Below are 10,745 nucleotides of genomic sequence, written 5' to 3' on the forward strand. Positions count from 1 at the left end.
AAAAGGATTATGTTGACCTGACTCTGAAACCAACCCTAATTAATATGGAAACCTTTGGGTGCTAATAATTAAATAAAGCAAAAAAAAAAATATTTTCCACCCGGGTTCCTAAATGACTCCCAACCAGCAATTTTGATGACAATACATTATTGTGTTAAGGGGATTTTCAATAATAATAAAGTCCATAAACTTCCGTGAACCTGTGTTATAAATATGGATTTCGTGGTATCCTTAAGCTGAGAGTCCCTGGCTAGGGCTGATATTGTAAAACCAGTAAAACTTTTGTATTTCAGTATGCAAATCAGTGAGAACTGGAAAATTAGTGAGCAAATAAATATCCTTGGGATAAAAATAGGATGAATGGTATTGGGAAGTAATTTTTTACTGAAGAACAAATGTTGGTTGAATTCTGGAGTATAAAATGTCTGCATGGATCTTATGTTTGTGAGGCCAACTTTGCTTGAAAAGGGTGCAGATCACATTTATTAAGAGGGACTGATAAAGCCTGGCTACTGACCTCACTACATGCCTGTGCACCCCACATGCTGCATACATCCATGCACACCCTCCACCCTGACTGCACTATCTGCCTGTACACCGTTACCCTGACTATACTGCCTGCGTCTACATAGCAATCACTTATAACTTTTTTACTTTAATGACTGAATTTACACATTCACTGAGATTTATGTAATAATAATTATAACGATTTATCCTCTGTATGTCTAATGCTATTTGCCCATATAATAATAGAAATAATGAATGCATAATTTTCACCAAAATAAAAAGTGTAATGAAGCGGATAGATAGATAGAAGGGATGAGCGAGTGAGATTTGTAAGTTCGATCTCGCAGCGAATCGGGAAGTTCTCACTTACTGAACATTTAAGCAACAACGGCCCTGTAATTCACCATGAGGTCGTGTTCTTGCCGAACAAATGAGGGAAAATGCAGGGGGCTGGGACGGCGACTATTTCCAGCGGTAATGGCATGGCTGGGAGCAAATCATTTGCTCCCAGGATGCAGAGAAAGGCCCAACAGCCCAATCAGGAGAGATCTGAACACAGGCATATATACAGGGAAGGAGGGAGGGGTTAGTCACTCCATCTTGTGTTTTGTGTCAGAGAAAAAAGCAGGGAGAGAAGTGCATTGTGACAGGGACAGGTTAGGAGCTTTCTGTATATTTTGAAATATACAGATTGTGCAGTTTTGATACTACCTCTTGCTATCTAGCAAAAAAGGCAGAAACATTTCTGTCCTACTCTCCAAAAAAAAAAAGATATTTCATTCTGATAGCTATCTATCAAAAAAAAAAAGCCAGAAAAATTTCTTCTATTTCAAAAAAATACAGATATTTTATTCTGATCCTACTTGTTATCTACCAAAAATGGCCCACCGCTTCCTCCTGCTGCTGCCGCCTGTCAGTACTCCATTTACTAAAATTGTACACTTCTGTGTGGCATTGATGATGCACTACACCCAGCTCTAGATGCCAGTTACCAATGTGGTCCACACTCTGTCTCAGGGCCCACCACCTCCTTTTCCTGCTGCTGGTGCCGCCGCCTGTCAGTACTCCATTCACATAAATAGTAATACACACTTCTGAGTGGCATTGATGATGCACTATACCCAGCTTTCCATGACACTTACTAATGCGGCCTCCCTGGCAGTACCTGACCAGAGGCCACACATTGCTACTGCTTTCGCTGACCCATGGTCTGTCTCTGGTCCTCCATCCTTGCCTAATGTCACTACGCTACCTGTCCACAACTTTATGGGTGTCATTCCTAACACATGTCATCTAGGTAATGATGCCAGCTAGCAATTATAATATTATTAAAAAGGATTTATATAGGGTTGTAAATTCTAAAGGGGTGCGTACATTAAATAGCAACGCGTTGTCCTGCTTTTTTGACGGCAGAGACTGTTGCTAGTGGGTTGAGTTCACCCTTTCTCAATGTCTTAATGTTTATGCTGACTTCTGGATCTGTCAGTCATGCAAAAATCCTATTTGCCTGCTGTCACTTTACCTGCCATTTTCTGGAAAACCACAAGGTCTTTTGGAACTTTTGTATTTTTTTGCTTGTTGCCACTGTTCTCCTACACGTACTTAGCAATGTTGGTAGTTCTAACATGTATAGGGGCTTAGTTATTAATGTTTAAAGTCGGCTGATTGACTTTAATGGAATTCGTAAATCGATTCGCTGAAATTTCGCGAGCCCACCGGAAGTTGGAGGAAATTTTTGCGAAACCGTCACAGATAGATAGACTTCTACCCAAAAGATAGACTACCCAAAATACAGCATGGAGGGGCTCTGTGAATGTAGCTGTGAAGGTGTAAAGATGGTGGATCAGGTCACAGAGATCATAAAAAGAAATCTGCCTAGCCTCATAATCCAGACATATCCTGACTCATTGCCCCTGATTCATCAATGAAATCCGCGCTCGCTGGATGCGCGTAAATTCGCGCTTCCAGCGAGCCGGTTTCCCACGGGCCGGAGTCGAGTGCGCTCGTACACTCGCCCCCTCACTGCCAGCCGATTCCTGCCTTGATAATAATAATGAGCAATGGGGGTCGCGAATCTGCCAATTAAGGCGATTAGATTTCAGCTGCGCGATTAAGGAGGATCTCTAGCCGTCACTGGTGACATCATAGCAATTAATTAGCGCACACCTGCTCTCTGTTCTGTGCGCATATACAGTCCTTTACAGGTCAATTAGAATCGTTAATGCTTCATTAGATTTCAGCTGCGTGATTAAGGAGGATCTCAAGCCATCACTGGTGAGATCATTAGCAATTAATTAGCGCACACCTGCTCTGTTCTGTGCGCATATACAGTCCTTTACAGGTCAATTTTTATCTTTAATGCTTCGAAGATCTTCTTTTGTGTAAGTGCAATCACAAAATAATTAATTTATTGTTTCATTTGTTGCGCTGTTTTTATACTTTTTGGTTTGCTTTGCAACACTACAAACTAATTGAGATCAAGCTGTATATATACAACTTAGCACTTTATAATATGTCATCTCACAATAGTATGAATTGTAAAAAATTCTCACCAAGCATTTGTGATCTAATTAAAATGTCATTGTAGTTTGTCTTGATAGAAATCAAATATTTCAAAAAAGGATTATCGTCATCATTATTCCTCTTTTGCTGCAATGTTTTTGCAAACACACTTCCACTTTCTGTCCAAACTGGTTGTCAATTAGTTGTCTAGCTGAGTTGCATACTCATTCTAACACACCTGATGGTAATGGAAGGAGGTCCAGGTCCAGGTTGCCAAGCACAACATCAAACCACATTCATTGCCAAGCCCACGAGCAGGGTCAAGCACTCTTACATACCAGATAGTATGCTTTATATATGTGTTTACATGATTCTAATCGTATTAGTCATTTTGTCTAGAAAAATGTCAAGGACAATTTAACTTAGTGCCAAACATATTTTATTGCTGTGCTCAAACCAAAGACCAGAATGTCAAAAGGTGTTTATGCCTGTCCCGCAAGGTCATCCATGACCTGTACATCTTGCCGGAAGGGAAAATTGCAGCAAAAACAAAGAGAAGCTAGGCTATGCCAAGAATGATGAGGCTCCTGGACTCTCTATATATTTTAGGAAGGGTGTCCTTTCAAACCACGCCGACCTAAATTTGGGCACTGAGCCAGTATACAGTTTCCTGGGTGTTTACGAAGGTTTCAATGCTATTTTAGACCTTGGCCCACTATATAGTCACTTCCTCACATCAGCTTGGGAGTGGAGGAACATAAAGGTGGATTTCTTCAGCCGGAAGCAATATCATCCACGAATGTCCGGTAGTCTGTGATGTGACATTCGAAAGGCAGCACAGCAGAGGGACGTTATCGCCCTGTAAAGAAATAGATTACATTATTAGGATGTGTTAATCATGCTTTACTTCTAACTACATGCCGCTAGATTGTATTTTTCATTCTTTTCTGGCTGCATAAGCAATGCTTGCCCAAATCTGCACTAAATTGCACTCCGCCCAAGTTTGGCAATGTGTTTTTGTAAAGTGTCACATAAAGGTCCAGCTCTTACACAAATATGTCTGCTGTTTCATTTCCCAAACGATTAACATGTGCTTTCTATGTCTTCCACTCCTAGGTTGGTTTGTAACCCAAACATGATGTGCTGAAATATGTAATGCATGCATTGTAAACAAATGGAAATACCCACGCGTAAAGACATTAGCGATCAGTTCAGCTCTGACTCGACGTCCCTCTGCTGTGCTTTGGGAGCCAGAGGAAGGATGTTGGTGCACCTCTGGCTCGATGTCCCAGGAATCCCCATGGTGCAGGCACAGGTTGTGTAGGATGCAGCATGCCATGATGACCCGGGCAGCTTTCCGCGGTGCGTACAGGAGCTCACCACCGGGCCGTGCCAAGCACAGAAACCGTGCTTTTAGCAGCCCGATGGTTTGCTCCACAATCCCCCGGCTTTTTTGCAGAGCCTTGTTGTAATTATGCTCTGCTTCAGACCGGGGGTGACACACAGGTGTCATAGGCAACGGAAGCTGCCCGTATCCTTTGTCAGCTGCAAAAAGACAAACATAATATGTGTTAGTTCATGGTATAGTAAGTGTTCTGTGAATGCAGTGTAACACTAGAGTTTTTTTACAAAGGTCGCTAAGATTGCTTTTTGGTTGTTAGGAGACATTGTTACTATGGACTACCACACTGAAGTACCGTGAGCTGTGAAAGTAGTAATTAGACTAGGGCTTCCGGTAATATCTGAAAGTTAGTTCTTCCCCCATGCTCCCAATATTACACAATATTTATAAAGTATTTGCTAAATTCCATGTTAGCACAAAATATGACATATATACAATATAGGTCATGGCCTGGCATTCTGACAATGCAAAGGGACATAGTAACATAATAGGTGTCTTTAGGATTTGACTACTCTTAGTTTTATTACAGTAACAACATTATACATTACCTATTAACCAGCCCTCAGGCATTTCTCCAGAGATGAGTTTACGGTAGAGGGCTGTCTGACGCAGGATATAGTCATCATGGCATGATCCTGGGAAACCTGTGCGTACACTCATGATTCTCCTGTTGGCATCACAGACTATTTGAGACAGGCGAAAACGCCTTTTGACATCCTGGTCACGCAAAGTTTCCAGGCGGCCACGCTCTAGGAAGATGCGTGGTGCCCGGACTGTTTGCTCTTCTGGTTGTTGCTGCTGCTGTTGTTGATGCTGCTGCTCTTCTTCCAGCATAAGATATGTGCTGTTTAATGCAACAACAGCAGTAGCGTAGAGCAAATTGAAGTCCAAATTTGGCTCCATGACAACAGCAAGCAAAATCCTTGAATGGCTCACATTTAAATGAAGTGCGTGCACGCGCGTTCGTTTGCATGCATCTGTGCGTACATGCGTGTGCGCGTTTGCGCGCGTGTGTGGCGCGTGTATCTCTAAAAATTTAGTTTCTTAGTCATTCTGGTCATGCAAATCAAAACTTGCAGAAAAAAAAAGAAAAAACGTAAAAAGAACCAAGATCAAAGGAACAAGAACAGGTAAGAATACACCATTGACTTTATTCCTCCAAAAAATGTTTTGGGTGTGTTGTCCCATAACTATTTTATTTTTTCACTGCTAGTTACATGGAGCCAAGGAGAATGGCCACCACCACTGCTACCACCACCACCACCACCACTGCTGCTGCTGCTGGCTCACTCTTTTCATTTGTTTTTGTGCTTTCATCACCAGATCAACATCTACAGGAGGAGGTCGTTGATCCACTGCAGAGAAGCCTGGAGGAGAATACAGGTAATTTGATTTGTGTGTGTGTGTGTTCAGCCTTCCAAAAGCTAAGTAATAACCTTCGACCTTTCTTTAATACATCTATATATAGATAACATTTGGTAATTTTTAGGCAGATTCTGGTGCAGCCTCCCTTTGGGAATGTGTGAGCCTAATATGTCCAAAAAAATGTTACCCAATTTGGGTAAAGTTGAGTTGACCATCTCTGTAACATGTTAAGTGAATCCCAAGGCCAACAATCTCACCTACATCAGGCGATTATTCAAAGACTGGCTTGGCAAATCCCAATAAGCCCTGATGGCTCCCCATCCAGCAGAGCAGCCAGCTCTGTTGTTCCCCCTGGCTCCACCCAGTGCCCCTGGCCCCCTACTCAGTGCCCCTGCCCATTCACTTCGTGCCTGTTCACTCCGTGCCCCTGGCCCTCTACCCAGTGCCCCTGCGCATTTACTCCGTGCCCCTACAAGTCCACCCCGTGCACCTGCCCGCCCACCTCCTAACATACGGGCAAACACTAGAAATGCTCTGGAGATGGGCCGCACTGAGGCCCGTGCTGTGCAGGTGCACTGTGGACAAGGCCAGGAGGTGGAGGTGAGCCGTGGCCGGGCAGGCTTCTAGAGTGGGCCGCGCCCGTGGCCGGGCTGGCCGAACTATATAGGTGGATGCCTAGTGCCAGGTGAGAACATTCTTCACATTCTTCCTGTCGGTTTTCACTCAATTTTTTCAGGACTCCATGAGCTCGCCATTGTGGGTTTGAGTTGGTATCCTGTGTGAAGATGCTTGTTTGTAGAAATTAGCTTAATGTCTTTTTTGTGTTTGCCCAATGTCCACAGGTTAGTAACCCCCGCACTTTGACACTTTACCTACTCGAGTTTGTTTTGATGCGGTCCAAGTATGCTCCAAATGCAGTTTGGCCATCTACTCCCCCAAAGAATGTTCCAGTACATTTGTCAAAGTGATTCTAATCAAGTCACTAAATGAACACAAATCTAGTTATATCTAGGGACCAAATATGGCACACTGCACTTCTCTGACACTTGTCTGTAACAGATAAATTTTTTTTTTTAGGGCTAAGGGTAATATGTGTGCCATTAGAAAGAATGATATTTTAGGGGAACAGTGACTTTTAATGCAAGCTCGCCAGTGTAAGGTTGCCGGAGATGTGCGGCTCCGGCCGCGAGCTCATTCAGTTACTGATTTGCGCGACGGCTTACGATTTTGCATCGCGAATACGAATGTGCGAGCGAGCGTCCGATTTTGCTTGATGAATCAGGGCCTATGTTTGATGTTTTTACAAATAGACATATTTATTAAAAAAATGTATAATGTTCATTATATTTGGTATTTAGGGTATTTAAGGGCACACACTAGCTATCACCCCTTTTCTAAATTAACAGGCTTTTATGGAAGTGACATGGCCTGGAATGGGGGAAAGGGGGCATTCATCTATTGCCCTCTCTTTTCCTGGCCATCTACATTCCATGTCTGCTTTCTTTCCAATATGTTTTGAATTTTAGGTGTAATTTGCTGCAAATTTTCCATCAGTGGCAACCAGCAGGTGTCCCCATACACAATACAGAGCCAAATGATGAAAGAATTACATGACACAATGATACTGTACTACTTTAAAGAGGAACTATAATCAAAACTAAAAAAAAATCAAAAACACACTTACCTTCAATCCGGCAGGGCAATCCGATCACTCCGGGCGTGTCCGTCATCAGGTCTCGCGTCGTCCCGTCATCCGTCCCAGGGCGGGCGCCATATTCAACTTCTATACTGAGTTCTGATTTTAGGTACGCTTTAAAGTTTGCATTATCAGGCTGGTCAATATTGCAGAAAGGGACAGGCGATGACCTTTCTGCAATAATATGTTTTAACTGCCTGGTAGGGATAAGCAAGCGAGATTTGTAAGTTTAATCTTGTGGCGAATTGGGCCTTTCTCGCTTACTGAACATAAGCAAGAACGGCCTTGTGATTCCCCATGAGGTCATGTTCTCGCCGAACGAACAAGGGAAAAAGCAGGGGGCAGGAATGCTCAATATTTCTGGCAAGAATAGCAGCTGGGAATAATTCATTTGCTCCCAGGATGCACAGCAAGTCCCAGCAGCCCAATCAGGAGAGATCTGAGCACAGGTATATATACAGGGAAGGAGGGAGATGTTAGTCACTCCATCTTGTGTTCTGTGTGAGGGATAGAAGCAGGGAGAGACATGGATTGTGACAGGGACAGGTTAGGAGCCTTCTGTATATCTGTATATATACAGATATAGCATTTTTGGTGCTACCTGTTCTTATGTACCAAAGAAGCCTATTTGCTATGGAAAACTTTCTGTCCTACTACAAAAAAATACAGATATTTCAGTGTTTGATACCTCTTGCTATTTAGCAAAGAAGACCGTTTGGTAAAAAAAAAATTCTGTCCAATTATATAAAAAAATGCACATATTTGCAGATATTTCAGTGTTTGATACATCTTGCTACCAAATGACCGTTTGGTAAAAAATAAGTTTCTGTCCTACTATTAAAAAATACAGAGATTTCAGTGTTTAATACCTATTCCTATTTACCAAAAAAAGTTTGGTACAGGTGCATTTTGCCCAAATAAGTATAAGATGAGCAGTAGACGCAGCGGAAGGCGGGGCGTTGGGCGACCTGCCTCATCTGGCATGGGGCATACTCCCCGGGAGTCTGCCACTGTAGGACAGCAGCAGCAGCAAACTGTTGGAGGCAGCAGCACAAGTTGTCACAAACAGGTCTGAGATGTGTGCGGAGTACAATCATACAGTGTCAGAGTATTGTGGACTGGGTCTCAGGGGCCTCAAGTGCAGCAGGCTCTTCTTCTGCAGCAGCAACCAGCACAGCCGTGACAGGAGCAAGGACAGGAGTTAGCGTGGCCAATGTGCCTGTACCTCCAGTTGACTCTCCCTTGTTTGAAAAACAGCCTGAGGATCTGTCAGTGTGAATTTCAGAGCAGGAGGCAGACTTTGAGACCCTTGGAGTCTGGTTAGCACTTGCTGGGCGAGGGTTCTGGATCAGTGGCTGCATTTGCAGAGGTTGGCTTGGATGAAAATGAGTATGATGATGACCATGATGTCACCTGGGAACCACGGGTGTGTGTAAGGGCTAGCAGCAGTTCCGAAACAGAGGTAGAAGAAAGGCAGCAGCAGCAGCAAAGGACTGAGGATGGAAGGGACCACCAATCTGCCTCATGTGAGTCCCAAAGAAGAGACAGAGGTGTGGGCACAAGCAGGGGAACAGTCAGAGATGATGTGACTGTGGGGAGGGTGGAGCTGGAAGAGACGCAGGGCACCCAGCAGACGCGGCAGGCAAAGAAAAAGAGCAGCAGAGTTAGGAACCTTCTGTATATCTGTATATATACAGATATTGCAGTTTTTCCATGTACCACAGAGAGGTTGAGGCACACACCTCTCCAGTGTGGTCGTTTTTTACGCTGAAAGACGATGACGGGTGCATAGCAATCTGCATCCTGTGCTACAGGCACATCCACAGAGAACAGGCCAGATCACATTTGGGTAGAACATCCCTGCTTTCCCACATCCGCAAGAACCACAAACCAAATTGGGAGCAGTACTTGCATTCTCTTGATGGACGTCATCGTCTTTTCTTACACCTAAATTGACTCCTTCTCTACCTCCAACTGTCATTGCTACTACGTCTCAGGAGGTTGGTGCCAGCCAGACATCCAGCAGCGATGAAGTATCAGCTTCTGCCTGCAGGTTTTGTGGCGTCAGACAAAGTTTGTGGCCACAAAATGGGTACTCCAGTGACCCCTTCAGCTCCCCTAGCTCCCAGTCCCTTTAGCCCACTCTACCGAAGTTCTGCACAAGGCAGCAGGCTATCAGCCCAACCAACAAAAGAGTCATCAAACTCAATTCACGTCTAGCCAAACTATTGGCCTAGCAGCTACTGCCGTATAGCATTGTGGACTCTGATCCCTTCCGTGACCTGATGGCCTGTGCCGAGCAGTGGTGGAATATACCAAGCAGGCATTATTTTTCCTGCACAGCTGTTCCCAGTTTACATGCACATGTAATGGAAAACCTCTTCCAGGCATTGGCATTCTCTGTGTCTAGCCAAATCCACAACACCATGGACAGCTGTACAACCAGGCACGGAGTGGGACGATACTTGTCCTTCACCGCTCACTGGGTGGCCTTGCATAGCTCAGTGGTCGGTAGTCTGCAAGAGTCATTACAGCACCTGGTACCCCCGCCGAGGGTTGTGGTGGAAAATCATGGGCCACCCCAGACCTCTCCCTCCTCCTGCATTCCTTCTACTGTCAACCCCTCTCTTTTCGGCACTCCTCCTGAAAGGCCAGCAGCGGAGGGCACTGTCGTTAAGCGGGCACGCCACTACAGCTTCCTCAAGCACACGCATTGCCAGGCAGTGCTGAAACTGGTGTCCTTGGGGGAGAAAAGTTACACCGCCAGAGAACTCTTGTCTGCTTTGCACAGAGAGGTTGAGGCTTGGCTGACGCAATCCCGGCTCACAACAGGCAACATAGTGTGCGACAATAGGGCCAACTTTGTGGCTGCGCTGGGTACTGCACATGGGCCACATAACACATGTGCCCTGCTTTGCGCACGTGCTGAAGCTGGTGGTGCAGAAGTTCCTCCGCACGTACCCAGGACTGTAGGACTTACTGAGACAGGCTTGCTCCATCTGCAGCCATGTATACCGATCCCCTACTACCGCAGTGCTTAGCAAGATCCAGCGCCAACAGAGACTGCCACCACATAGACTCATTTGTGACTCTGTGACTAGATGGAACTGCACCCTGCACATCCAGCGTCTGTGTAGGCAAAAGCTAGCCATCCGCCATTACTTGGTCAGTGTGGTGCATGGAGGCAGCGGGGCCCTTGGTACAGTCACACAACTGAGCTATTTTACCAGTGACCAGTGGCTGCAGATGGAGATGCTGTGCAAGGTACTGTCC

This window comes from Pyxicephalus adspersus, chromosome 2 (assembly GCF_032062135.1).
Source record: "Pyxicephalus adspersus chromosome 2, UCB_Pads_2.0, whole genome shotgun sequence".
Lineage (NCBI taxonomy): Eukaryota > Metazoa > Chordata > Amphibia > Anura > Pyxicephalidae > Pyxicephalus > Pyxicephalus adspersus.